Source organism: Cavia porcellus, unplaced genomic scaffold (assembly GCF_034190915.1).
Source record: "Cavia porcellus strain 051 isolate PalLab524CR breed Dunkin Hartley unplaced genomic scaffold, mCavPor4.1 scaffold_1, whole genome shotgun sequence".
Taxonomy (NCBI): Eukaryota; Metazoa; Chordata; class Mammalia; order Rodentia; family Caviidae; genus Cavia; species Cavia porcellus.
Genome location: NW_026947484.1, coordinates 46,389,704 through 46,404,241, shown reverse-complemented (window position 1 = coordinate 46,404,241; position 14,538 = coordinate 46,389,704). Strand labels below are relative to the sequence as shown.

General features: G+C 41.3%; 1 long non-coding RNA gene across 1 annotated transcript in view; it reads right to left on the bottom strand.

Moving 5' to 3' along the window:
• Positions 1–14,538, bottom strand: part of LOC134475778 (uncharacterized) — a 48,870-nt gene that overhangs the window by 16,755 nt on the left and 17,577 nt on the right. Inside the window, exon 2 of the long non-coding RNA XR_010047016.1 lies at positions 6,456–6,576. This is a non-coding gene — a long non-coding RNA (uncharacterized LOC134475778). The remainder of the gene's footprint in view (positions 1–6,455; positions 6,577–14,538) is intronic.

Genomic DNA, 14,538 nt, shown 5'->3' with positions numbered 1-14,538 from the left:
TCCTTATTTTTTTTCTTCTTTCATTTTCTTCTCTCTTTTCTATTTCCTTTTTGAAATGAATGGGGAGATCTTCAGCCACAGAAAGCCAATCCCATTGCACAAACCCAGAGACAAAGAGTAAACCCAAGCAGCACAAATCTACCTGCAATCTTGGTTGGAGTACGCATGTTGGCATCAGATTTGGACCTGCTACAGAGCTGTAGACACTGGAGGAATCTCACTACTATTATTTTTCTATGTCTGATGGGTTTTCCTCTTGGGGTAATGTGCTTTGTCCTGTTGTTTATTTTTGTTGTTGTTTTTTGTTCCTATTTTTCCTTTTCTCTCTGTTCTACTTTTCTTTCTGTAAGTTTGCTGTGTTTTCTACATGTGAGATTATTTCCTGATTTTTTTATTTTCCCCTTTTTCTTCTCTTCTCTACCTTCTTTTCCTATTGTATATGATTCAGATCTCTAAACTTTCCCTTTGTATTATTCCACTCATTGTCTTCCTCTCTTTCTTAACTGTCTCACTTGATTTTATGAGGCCTTCATGTGGATAAACATTAGCTCTTCCCTTCCGTGTTCACTTCAGGACTCCTAGGCTTTTTCTTCCAATCTCTCTCTCTCTTATATCCTACAATTATCCAAAATTTGGATGACAATCTTTTTCCCATCAAATTATACTATTACTTTTAATTCCATCCACCTCACCATCCTTCTCCTTACCCTTCTTAACATTCCCCCACCTTCCCCTACCATGCAGCAGAGTAAAATCACTCTACCCAGTGGGAAAACACTGCATACAAGTTTCTGGTATAAGTTGGTTTACAAGACCATGGTGGGCCCGCAACTGCTCCAACAACATCACCCTCCACCCAGGTAACCAAAGCAGACCTCCTACTGCACCCATGACCCTGCAGGGAACCACAATGGACCTATTAGATCCCCAGTAAAATAATAGGGCTCTGGCTGGGTCATACATGGTGGACAATTGGGATTAGTGACTTGGAAAAGCCTAAAGCATCAGTAAAAATACAAGCCAGTAGTTGGTTCACATCAGTATCTCTGGACTAGTCAACCCAGAAAGAATCCAGGTCACACCACTAGCCCTGAGAGGAGTTCAGGTGACTGCCCCCTGCTCTATGCTACACAACCAGTGATTAGGGGAACGCTAGCCACACAGTAGGACCCTGGCTGCAGTGCACATGAAGCATGGGCAAAACTAGAGATTTAAAAGATCAAAATACTAACCAACAGGTGAAAATGACAAAATGAAAAAGCAAAATGCAATCTCAGACCTCCAGACCACACAGGAAAATACAGACAATTTGCCAACTGTCCCTCAGACAGACACAAAGGACTTCTATATAGAATGTAGAAAGAATTGAAAAAAAAATCAGCCCCCCCAAATTCAAAGACTCAATCCAAAAATAAGCATCTGAGATGAATACACAATTCTCATATGAGGAAATACAAGTGGCAAATAATATATGAAAAAATGCTCAACATCATTGGTCATTTGAAAAACACAAATTAAAACAACACTGAGATTCTACCTCACCAGAAATAATGGTTAACATCATGAAATCAACCAATAACAAATGCTGGAGGGGGTTGTGGGGAAAAAGGAACTCTTCTCCACTGTTGGTGGGAATATACACAGTGGTACAACCACTGTAGAAATCAGTATGGAAATTGCTTAAAAAATTAAGATTAGCAGTCCCATTTGACCTAGTATTCTCCTCTGGGTATTTGCCCAGAAGAATTGAAAATATCATACCACAGCGGTATGTGTGCACCCATGTTTATGGCAACACAATAGCCAGATCTTGGAAACAATCGAAATGCCCATCAATCAAAGAATGTATAAAAAATTGTGGTATTTTTATACAATGGAATACTACTATTCTGTCAAGAAAGATAAACTCAGGGCTTTTATAGGTAAATGGATGCAACTTGAGACCATATTCATAAGTGAAATAAATCAGACTCACATATGTAAGCACTGTATTGTCCCCCTAGTGTAAGAAACTGAAAAAGAACATAAGATCTAAAAGGAACAATGGATATTGTGAAAGAAAAAGAAACTGCTTGAAGATAAAGAACAGCTAGGATTGGGAAAAGAAAAAAAAGAAATGAAAAGAAAAAAATATATATATATATGTGTGTGTGTGTGTGCTAAGATGATTATGCTACCAATTCTATTAGTCCAAAGAAAGGAATAGTTAGTGTTCATATCGTTTGATCAGTTTTGCATGCCTATATCTGGTAATCTGACAACTCTTGAAGATAACAATATGCAAAATAACCATTGTTAAATTCCTATCATCTCGTCTTGAACTCCTGTATCACTATTATCACTATTGTTTTGGATTTGTTTGTTTTGTTCATTTTTTGTTTTTCCTTGTTTCTCTTTAAAATAAAAAAATAAATAAGCTTGTTAAATTAAAGTTATTAATTCTGCTAATCCACTAGATGAGAAATGGTCTTTCAAAGTCACTTTAATCATATACCTCAAATTATGAGAAAGAGTAACTTCTGTATGTTTAAGGGCCACTTTTATATCATTTGTTGTGAATTGTCTATTCAAAAATGCAGAAATAAGCTAAACAATAGCCAAGAGGCCTTTGGGTGTGGCTCCTTGAGGGGCCCTGACCCAGGATTGAGCTCCATTCACACAGACTTTAGATTTACAACTTTCTCGGTGTCCGTCTCACAGTGTGGATGGTGACCTCACTAGGCTTGTGATCTGGGCATTCAAGGTCATAGTTATTTTTGGGCTTCCTTTGTCAACAACAACCAGTTTTGCAAATGCTTAAGAGTAAGACCAACGTTTAATGTAGAGATTGTGAAGTTAACAATTAACATGGGTCTTGAGTATCTCTATATTTGAGTTTCAGAGTTTAGTCCTCATGTTTCATGATGGGAAGAGTCATTCAACTCACCATTTGGCAAAAGCCAAAGCCAAATGTCCCATGACCGATGACTTTGTGTTCCAGGTCATTGTGAATTTTTCTACCTCTCTGTTTGCAAAAGGAAAAGGGAATTTTCCTGAGTTTCATTTGAATGAATCATGCTTACAGGAACAGCTCTTCAGAGGGAAAAAATAATCCATCTTGTAAATTCCAAGTATTGCCTGGGGATCCATACATTACGCATCGTTTATGTGCATGTGGTCAGCCCAGAAATGGGGCTGGCTTTGATCCACTGGGGGGAAACCTTCAGTGAAGACAGCATTTCTGCCTCTCTCAATTTCCCTAATACCACCGGGGTAAAAACTACATTGATGTCCAGAGCAGTAGTAGTGTCATTACTATATCTTAACTGTATTATTTTCTACCATACAATGCGTTATTCTGGTTCTCTAAATTAAAAGAGGTTGTTGTTTAAGTTAGCTGTATTAGCAACTTAAGTAATGAAATGTCTTCCTCTGCTTGGTCCCCAGGACTGGAAGGGAAACAATGTCATATGAGCCCTATTTATATCACCAGGCTCCACAGCGAGGGCTCCTATAAAAGCTACACCTCCTCTCCACACACGATCTTACCACGAACTCTAGCCTCACACCTAGAGATCATGTTCCTTCCACATGACCCCTGCATGTTACTTGCGTGGGACTAAGCTGATGATCCTTACCATCCCCATTTTCCTGGAAATTCTCATAAATCTAGCTATAATTTGGAAAAATTAGGTAAGGGGAAAAATAACTAAGAAGAAACTATTGCTGACATAAGGTGAAATTCCAGGTTTTGTTTGCATCACCAGCTGTATTTCTAAGCACTCGAACCCATGATGTTTTGGCTAAGGACCACGAACTGTACACTCCGTTTCAATTTTCACTGCAGCTTCGGTTCAGAAAGAGGCACTACGGAGCCAAGCATTAATCACTTCAGAGGGACCTTGGAGTAGATGGTGGTTTTTCCTGACTTTAACATAAACAAAAATATTTCCAACCTTCCTCTTTCTGTCCCAGGTGATTTTTTTCCATAGGCTCTTTAGGAGAGAGAGGATAAGTTGGAAATACATCAATTTTGAATGGAAAACAACTTCTGTTAGAGCCTGTAGCATACCAAAATTGCTCAATACTGAGTGAAGCAGTCTATTTTGGAAGGTTGCCAACTTGAATGACCAGTTTTCTATTTGTAAACTTAGAAAGTCTCTTATCATGGGCAATGGCTTAACTATTAATAAGAAAAACACAGGCTCCTTTTCTCATTCTGCAATTCTCTCACTGAATATGGCCAACCACAGGTATGATGGCTTGGTGCCCACTCAGTCATTCTGCCACTCTTCTGGGTTATGCGTTGAAAACAATGACCTCGATTGTCTCAGAGAGAGAGAGAGAGAGAGAGAGAGAGAGAGAGAGAGATCAGTCAAAGTCAGCAAATACATAGCCTTAAAAAACACACATGTGCTTTCTTCTGTATACATACATTCTCCACACATGAAGAGCCATAATAATTGTTCCATTTAGTTCTTTTCTCTTTAGTGGTTGCTATTTCAGAACCACATCACACATCCCAGATTCTTTGTGTCCAGAGTCTACAAGAAGCATCCCAAGCATTCTGCAAACTCTGTGGTTTGGCTCACGCAGCTGGGGATAAAAGATCCCTTGAATGCAAATAATGAGGTGCATTCTCACAGCTGCCACCCATGGGTCACACACTCCACGCCGTTCATGTTTGTGCTGCTGCTGCTGCTGGTACTGATTTATAGGTGAAGGAGAATAGCTCTTTTCATGATTCCATGTACTAAGTTAAGAGTTTGGCTTTGACGTCTAACTACCAAGAAATTATAAACTTCTACACAAGGTTGTAGGGATGAAGAAATATGATTCAAGCCTGCATGGAGCCACAACTTTCCAGCTTTCAAGACCTTGTGATGTGCATTGACAGCAGCTGTGGGTTAGGTCCTCTGCAATTAATGGAGGGCAGAAAAGAAAAAACACTTTGGCAAAGGTCAGTGGGGATTAACTGGAGCTTCAGGAAGTGAGCAACTGTATTTACAGTCCTGGGATGGTACATATTTCAGCCTTCCACACAAAGAACGCTTTCTTTCTGCTTATGACATGTCAATAAGGCGAGGTGGATAAATTCGGAAAGACCCACAGACAGATTTGTTGCTGAATAGTAAATCCAGACTTACATGTCATGAATGTCATTATTCTATATCTTGTTCCACCGGAACAGCCCATGGCACAGAGCATCCTTCACCCAGCATAATCACACTGAATACAAAGCCCCTACAGAATTGTACGGGATGAAAGAATGGATGGGGAGCTGCATTTCATTTCTTTCTTCTTTCTGCTTAAGCAGTGTGCATTTAAAATAGGCATGCATACTCAGGAAGTCAAGTTTTAAGAAAGTTAGGAGTGAGGTAGACATAAGGCTTTTCACTCTTGTGCGGTGGGTGTTGATCAAGGGAAGACTGACAATCCGTGTGTTTCTTGTGAAAATCATCTCTCTGCTTTGGTAGTTACTGTTCGACATATCATCAGATTGACTGACCCCAAATCCCACAAGTGAAAAAGAATTCAGTGTCAATAGTTTCACTTTCTCATTTTACAAACATTCAAAATAAGTCTAGGTAAACGTCCATGGCTTCCTCAAGACTGTGGAGGTACTGAGGTCAAACCTAGAACTAAAGTTAAAGTTTCCCGACTCTTCATTTGATCTCATTTAAACTCCACCACACCACTGACTATTAAATGGAGCGGAATGGGTGATTTACTCTCTGTGCATGAGTTTTCGTTTGTCACTGACACATAGTTTACTTAGGTGAATAATGAAGGAAATGCTTGGATAACATGTAGATAAAAGGCTAAGGGAAAAACCCTTATGGTTACCCCAGCAAATGATTTCTGGACAACCAGGCACACATTCCACACACCTGGGAGAGAATTCTGGTCCTTGATTATTGTGCAATGAATCATCATAGAATTTAGTAACTGATGATGGCTGTTTTATAGATCTCACAATTTTAAGGGAATTTGAGCAAGGGTCAGCCAGATTCCTCTGCTCTCTGTGGTGCTGACTGGGTTTGCTCCATGGTATGCCTCAGTCACTGGTAGCTGGGTTGGTTTGGTGCGTTGATAAGAACAAACGGAAATATGGACTTACATGGTCTCTCTCAGCACCCCCACATGCCTTGGGAACTATCTACAGAGTCTTTGTATATGCCAAATATTCTATGTGGTAGCTCAAGACTCAAGAAACTGACCGAAACTATTGGTGGAGACTATTACTTCTGCCATTCTGTACTGCTCAATACTATCTGGCTTCCTCAACAGCCCAGGGAAGGGGAAATAAATCTGACCTGTTAGTGAAAGGCCATCTTGACTCTACCACAGCACCCCCTCTCACCACTAATTACTTATATTCCTCCCACATGCAAGATACACTCACCACCTCCCACAGCCCTCAAAAACTTCACCTCAGTAGAGCAAAGGGCTCACGTGGAGACCCAGGGTCTCACCTGCTAATTCATGACACTAGTCCGGTAGGAGTCTTCAAACATAGTTCCTTCTTTCAGCTGAAAACCTGAACGCTCCAGAGCTAAGTCTTCTGCCCTATACATCTAACGTAAAACAGCTACCCTGAAACAGAAAAATGATAAACACTCAGGTTCAGAACTGAAGTGAGACGATAGAAATCCCACTTGTGTGTAGCAATTCTGAAATACATCTGGGCACTGACACTAACTCTTAGTATTTTTATTGATTCCCTGGGTGATTCTAAATGTGTGGCCAGAGTTAGAACCCTTGATCTGAGGAGTTGTCTTGGCACCTTTAGTGTAAAAATAAAAACACAAAAATAACATACTTTAACACTTTGTATCCTAAAATGTGTTCTCGTTTCATTTTGGGTCTTTTCTTGTTTAAACACAAGTTTCTTCTCTTAGCCCAGACCTTTTAAAAGCCCCATCGCCCTGAAATTATTCATATGCAACTAAATATTCAGATCCACCAGATTTACAACTTTGTAAAAACCCAACTACATGTTTTGAATTTTTAAAGGATGTAGTAGTATTGCTTATAAAGTGTTATACTAATAAATGTTTAACAGCCACTCTTCAGAAAAGAAAAGTTCTGATTTACAGTGGATGCTAGTTTTTATAGTGTAGATACTCCCACCATGGTCGGTCTGGAATTTAGCAGGATACAAAACACTGTCAAATTTTTTTAATCTCACAATCACCTGTCACCAGACAGCACAAGCTAAGTAGTACATCACCATATACTTGCCTAGGCTCTTATGTGACGTAAAGTGAAATATTACAATAAGAACACAGGGTCAGGAGTATTGAGGTAAGACTCCCTCAGGTAAGAATTCAAGTTCTGCTACTTACAGTCAATGTATGACCTTCGACAAGTTGGTTTTCTTTTCTGTCTTATTTTTGATGTAAGTTAGCTCAGTGTGGTACTAATATCACCACTTCTTGGGGGTAAGTCTCTCCCTGTCTTTTTACTCGTGTAATGTTAGAGAACTATTTACACTTCATAGCCTAACATGTAGCTTACATGTCTATGAGTCTGATGTAGCCAAATAAGTCCTTTCTGTTTTGGATCTATATCCACAGTGATTGGCAAAGTCCCTGGTCCATGGTAAGGGTCAATAACGATGCATTGATTGTATGGTTTGGACCTAAAATACCCTCCCAAAAGGTATTTCATCTGTGTGGAAGGTGACTGGCTCATAGGGCTGCAGGGTTCATTGGTGGCTTAATCCACTGATGACTTTATAGCCAAGTATGTTAAATGTGCTGTTAGGAGATGGGGCCTGGTTGCAAACGGGTTGGTAGAATCACACTAGGAAGGAGCATTCTTGTTCCTGACTCCTCCCCTTCTCCATGCTTTCTGGCTACCATGGGATGAGCAGCTTTCCTCCATGACACTTTTCCATCATGCCATGTCTACCTCTGAGCCCATTGACTCTGGACTGAAATGACTAGAAATTGAGATCCGAATAAGTCTCTCCTTTAAGTTTCAGGCTGCAGCCATTCTGTTTCAGTGATGGGAAAGAACTCATGTGCTGGCCAAATATAAGGACATGTGTGTCCTGCTCTGTCTTCTTGTGCCCTTGGCAGACATCAGAAAGAGGTCATGACCCTTGGCTACAAGGTGCCAGGCACTTTAGGGAGCCTCTGCCACCCAACCGGAACTACCTCATGAGATAAACCTCCCTCCCTGCTGCTATAATTTCTGTTAATAAAGAATCCTGAAGGATCCCTGGTTCACCAAGCATGCCAAGCAAGTCTCAGTTATTTTAACTTTCCTAATTAAAAAGGTCACATTTTATCACTTGAATAGGAACTCAGACCCTAATGTCTGAAGAGGAGGGGACAGAAGAAAGTTAAAGAAAAGCTGGTAACTCTCCCATGCTCCAGTAGGCCACTGCAAGCCCAATTTTCCTGTGGTCACGTCAGTCTCTGAAATCTTACTCTGTTGACTCTAAGCGAAAGTGGAGTAAATCACTAAGACATAAACCAGGTGTTAAACCACACCTCTCTCTAAAAGCACCCTCTGAGGCTGGGTCTTGGTTCCAGTTCATAGTCCAAAGAGGAGAGCAACAGGGAGCCCTGGCATTCAGGGGAACGGTCTCCCTGATTGGTGAGGCCTCTCTGCCAGGGGCCTGCAAAGATCGTAAACGGAGTTCTTTGCTGTTCTACACCCAGATGTCACGGGAACTGACATCTCTATCCTACTCAGTGTGTTTGCCTCTATTTGGGATTATAGATCACTTTCACAGTCATTCTGTGAATATTCATTGAAAAACTGTCCAGGCATTGGGTAAAGAAAATGCAAAACAAAAATCCCTATTGTTATATTTTCCTATGTAGGGAGGAGTTTGCAATCCCTGTATATAAATAACTATAGTACAAGGTAGAAAGTGATGTGATACTAGAAGGTAAAAATGAAATCAGAGAATATAAACAGAATCAGAGAATTTGAAAGAAGCAGGGTCCACCTCCAGCTCTGGCAAGGAACAGGGCTTACAGGAGAAACAGGAAAGGCGGAGGTAAGGACAGGGAAGGATTGGATTTGAAGAGCAACAGAGAGGAGAAAGTCAGTTACCACTCCAGTTCAGAAGATGAGTGACCAGGAAAACTCATCCACCCATTCAATACACCATCCCGAGGCTATGTGTTAGCCATTGCACTTAGAGAATTTGGTGCTGAAAAATTCCTGACAGAGCTTAAACACTAGCCAGGGAATTAGACTACAGACAAATAGGAAATAAAATAAGTAACAGCAAGTAGAATGAGCTAAGATGGAAGTTTAAGGAATGGCATGAAAGATGCAATTGAGGATCTACTCACAGAGGGTGGCCTAGGGCAGAGGCCCTGTAGAGGAGACATCATGCTAACTACGGAAGGGTGAGGAGGCTGTGGCTGTGTGTACAGTGTGGCTGGTGAAGTGGGGTAAAGGGACCGTCTCTAGGACAAGGAAGCCACTTGGCAAAGTCCCTGAGATCTGACAGAGTGGTGATGTTGAAATGGAACATGGGAGTCAGAACAGAGAAGTGAGCTGGGGACATATTGCATATGGGGGGCTGGGGTCCCCCAGAAGTCATCAAGGCAGAGACTGGAAGCTGGAAACATAGGACCTGACCTCAGAAGAGAAGCTTCCCTGCATTGAGGGTATGGGGAAGCAGTATATTCAGCAGAATTGCCAAGGAGGGAAATAGGATGCAGAAATTGGACAAAAACAGAGAATTCTGGAGTGGCCTGGGTCAGTTCTGGGAATCTGCAGGGATTCCAACCCGTGAGCTGAGAAGCAGAATAGAGGCCATGGAGACTGGAGAGTGGGGAGAGGATTTGAGAGAGAGAGAGAGTCATATACTCTGGGCAGGAAATGGGTCCGGTAGCTCACTGGGAAATGGGTCAAGATGGAGCTCACTGGGATACAAGATGGAGCTCAAGAAAGAAAATACCGAAGAGCTGAGGATAGATGCTGCTCCAGTTAAAGCAGATAGAGAATCCCATAGGGGAAGGACCTAGGACCCGATCTCCTCTTTCAGCTCTTTTTAGGAGAGTTGGTCCCACCAAGTCAAAATGTACCCTGTGCTCACAGAAAACACTGACCTTTTGTTCTCCCAGAGCACAGCGGGGATCAGTAAGGGAGTTGACCTGCAGAAATACTCTAGCTAAATGAATGGCCCAGAAAGGCTAAGAGTGTGATGACAGCTGCTTTTTCTCACACTTCTCTTTCTTGTTCTTGGAGGCATTTCCTTTTCCCATAAGCTTTGTTTGTTTTTGCTAAAGAGCAACCCAACACACTCAAACTCGTGCATCTGCGAGAACAGAAAACAGAAACTGCTCTTTGGAATGCTGTTTCAGACAACAAACCATGGGGAGGAGTTCAGCAGGATGATGCCCTGAGATTCTCTCCAGAGATGGGGGGCGGGTACAAAAGCAGGTCCTTCACAGAGAGGCCACTTTCAGGAGCATGTTTGGAGACCCGCAGGAGGCTAAAACTGGGCACCTTGCCTTTCAGCTGAGACAAAGCCTGCCGCATAGTCTGTACCTGTGACAGTCACTCCGGTTTCAGACTCTCTAGCATGGGGATCAAGGTCACAAAATTCAGTGATTGATTTTGCTGTTTTCTACTCTTCACTTAAGCTCTTGGTACTTTTTATGGAAACTCAAAAAGACAAATTCACTAAATGCTTAATTTATCTGTATCTGTGGACCTGTGAGGTTCATCTGCTAATCACTGAAGGAAACATGTTCTATTTTCATGTTTCTTCTGAAATCTAATCAGTGGCTTTCACCTTCTGCCTTCCCTTTAACCATTAATTATTGTTTTACCCAACTTCAGAAGATGAGAAAGTGGATGCTGCCACCTTTTCCTTCCACCATCAAGGCCTGTTTACCTTATTAATAAAATGCATGCCTCACAGTTTGAACCTGTCACTCGAGTTTTCAATATAACACAGAAATGACTAAGATTTTGGTAATGCTAAATATAATACTCTAATTCCTGCATTATTGCCTTAAAATGATAGCAGGTATTTTGTACTTAAGGATTATATATTTTATTTTTAAACATCAAATTCCAAGACAGTGATTTATGCAGGCATCAAGCTCTCCAGATGTAAGCATTGCACACTTGTTACTAAATTCTTGAGAAGCAGCTAATAAGAGGGTAAAAAGAAGAGAAGGAGAAGTGGGAAGAAATTCAAATGAACAGGAATTTAAGGAAGTAGGTAGCCCCACTGCTAATGCAGAAGAAAAAGGGGAAGCCCAGAATCCTGTGAGGGCAAACCTCAGAACCTTCCAAAGAGTCTGGGAACACAGCAGGTGGAAAGCGTGACTGGCAGGGTCTGGGGCAGATATTAATCATTTGGAAGTGTGTTTGTCCATTAAAGAGGGAGGAGGGGGGATAAAAAGTTGGTCTGAAGAAAGACAGGAAGTGATCAATCTCAGGAGCCGATAATAACCACACCCAAAAAAGACCAAGACTCAAAGTCCGCATGCCAGAGGAGCGCAAAAGCCCCTCCATGGCAGGGGGACTGTGCAGGCCTAGAAGACTGCACCATGTGTCTCCTGCACACAGTTACAGATATGTGTACCCAGTAAAGAAATAGCCAACCAAGCTCTGTGGTAAGAACCAGAAGCCATGAGAGTTGAGAGCATGTGGAGACATGATAGCTCCCAGGAAAACTCATTTTTCTTGTGTCTTGATTACTTTTCTCTCATTGCTGAGACTAAATACCTGACTGCTTGCTGAGACTAAAATGAAGGAAGGAAAGGTTTATGTAGCTCACAGTCTGTGGAGGTTTCAGTCTATACTCAACTGGCTCCAAGGCATGGTGATGTGGCAGAGGGACAACACTTCGTGGCTGCAGCAGATGCAAAAGTAACAAGAGCAAAAGGAGCAAATGGGAAGAACAAGCGTCTTTCCGTCCTTTAAACTGTATGGAGGCTACCTGCCCCAGTGTGGGTACAGCACTCACACTGCCCATCCAAGCACTAGACAATGAACGAATCTCAAACTCTATATTTAGGCATCTTCAAAAGGCCCACTGCCCATGACCACGTGATGCTTTGGGGGGACATCCAGATACAAACCTAACATTTTGTTCTTATACAGTGATCCGAATCCTGTGACTCAAATCTGAATTAGAATAAGAGAAATAACCTCAAAATCCAGAAATCTAACACAACAAAGGCTGTCTCCCACTGCATGTTGCGGCACGTGGGCAGGGACTCCTGGACCAGATTCACAAACCCTTCATCTCATCCTGACCTTCCAGGTCTGGACAGTGTTGGAAACAGCCCATGTGGATTTTGTACCAGCTCTCAAAGCTTCCTCCCAGAAGAACCCACATCCACTTTCAGTTGCATCTCACTGGCCAAGGCAAATCATGTGACCATTCCCTGCTTCCAAAGGATAGTGAAGTATAATCCTATCATGTTCCCAGAAGGAAATGTTTGTGAACAATGCTAACAGTGACCACAGGTTCTGCCAAATGATCATCTACCTTCTTTCTAGAAGGGCAAAAACCAATCTGCCAACTTCATTTCACATCATCATTGATATAGTACCCAAATACGAGATGAAAAGATCTAGGTATAATATGCTTTTAAACTCTTACTAGTCAATTTTATTGCAATAAATGGTCAAGTGGTAGATTCTCCTTGGATGATTCTTCCCATACCCCTTTCACTGTGTAGGCTCCTGTCATCCCCTCTTCCTTTGCCCTGTTAATTTCCCTTATAGAATTTATCATTATTTGCAATCATTGATTTTTCTATACTCATTAAAGAATTTTCAATAGATTACATGTTTACTTTTGTACTAAGTATAGCACAAACGATTTAAAATGTATTAACATTATTCCCTAAGTAGTATTTGCCATTGCTGGTTTATTACATAATGAATGTTCAATAAATCATTACTGCTGCTACTGCTAAATAAGGAGGGGAAAAATAGCCTTCAAAGGTCATTTAGTGAAATAACAAACATAACTATGGATGTCTACTGACCTGAATTAATTCAGTGAGCAATTTCAGCATTATAACAATTACACATAATCTAAGTGAGTAAATTGTATTACGGCATGTGGGTTATGAACAAGACTGTTAAAATTTGTTCTGAAAAGAAAATGGAGAAAGAGAAGAAGGGAGCCTTACGGAACCTTAGCAACAGTCTTATGTTTGCAGGGGAAGAGATGGGGATGGGAGACCTAAGTCCCCTTAAATCTCTTTCCTGTGGCAGATGGGCTATATTATTCTAAAGCTTCAGACAGCAGGCTGGGGCCAAGCAGGGACAGAGCACAGAGAAGCCTGCAGGCCTGACTGCCTCCGTCATCTGTGGCCTTCTCCAGAAGTGTGAGCAGAGGATGTGCAGACCTTAGCTTCTTAGGGAGCAGGCTCACCAGACACAGGACAGAACTATGATAGCTTCCACTGGAATTGCCCATGCCCTCGACTTTGGACGATTCTCCCAGGTGGCTGTGTCATGACACAGATGTGTCACTTCCATAGATGAGTATTTTAGGACCAGAAAGGAGGCTTCCAATAATGTCTATGTTCTCATGGTTTTTAAACTGTATACAATTTCTCAAACATCGCCCCATTTTTTTTTTTTTTCAGTATTGGGGGATTGAAGCCAGAGCCTTTGTACTGAGCTACATCCCCAGCTACTTATTAATTTTTTTTTTAAATTTTGAGGGTCTTACTAAGCCCAGGATGAATGTGAATTTGTAATCCCCCAATCTCAGCCTCTTGGAGTTCTCAAAACCCTTTAGAAGCCCTTAGCTTTGAAATTATCTTTTTTCCAGGAAGTTCCAGGTGTCAAACCACACCCAAATGTCTTTCCTAGGTGTAACTCTTGGGCCTAATTCTTTTTTTTCTCACTCCACTCACTTGTGAGGGAATCCTGCATCCTAGCGAGTTATTTGCTTTGCAACCAAATCTCTAAGGGCTCAACTCCTCAGAATTTTGCTTCTACTAATTTCCTACTGCTTAAGCTCTAAGGCAGTCAGCTTTCTGGCTCTCTAAGGCCCAAATTTCTGGATTCTATTTTCTTTCATATCTGCTTTTGAAACAGGCTTCTATGCTTTTGTTCTTGCATAAGCTTTTTCTCCTAAAACATTACAAAATATATCAGTTAACATACAGTATTAATGTCCTTTTATTCGGATGGTTTCCCTAGAACTATGACCTCTGTAGGTATTTTATCTACCTTGCATGTTATCTGTTGGTGATAACATTTTTCTTTTTGCAGCACCGAAGATGGGACCTGGAGATTTGCAAATGTCCTACTACTGAGCTATACCCACAATGACATTTTCCGCTAATGTTTTGGCTTTGCAAATCAAGAATCTCCATCCCACTAATCTTCATTCTCAGTTTCCTGGCTGCCCAAACCCCAGAAATGAAGACTGTACTCTGTATTTTACTTTTTGATATTGTAGTACCCCAGATTTTTTATCATCACTTGCATTAGTTCACACTAGATGATGTGACATTAGTAGCTGAATGACTTTACAAAACAGAAACTTATTTCTCTTATGCACAATCCAATCAGCAGTGGAGGGCTTGACTCCAT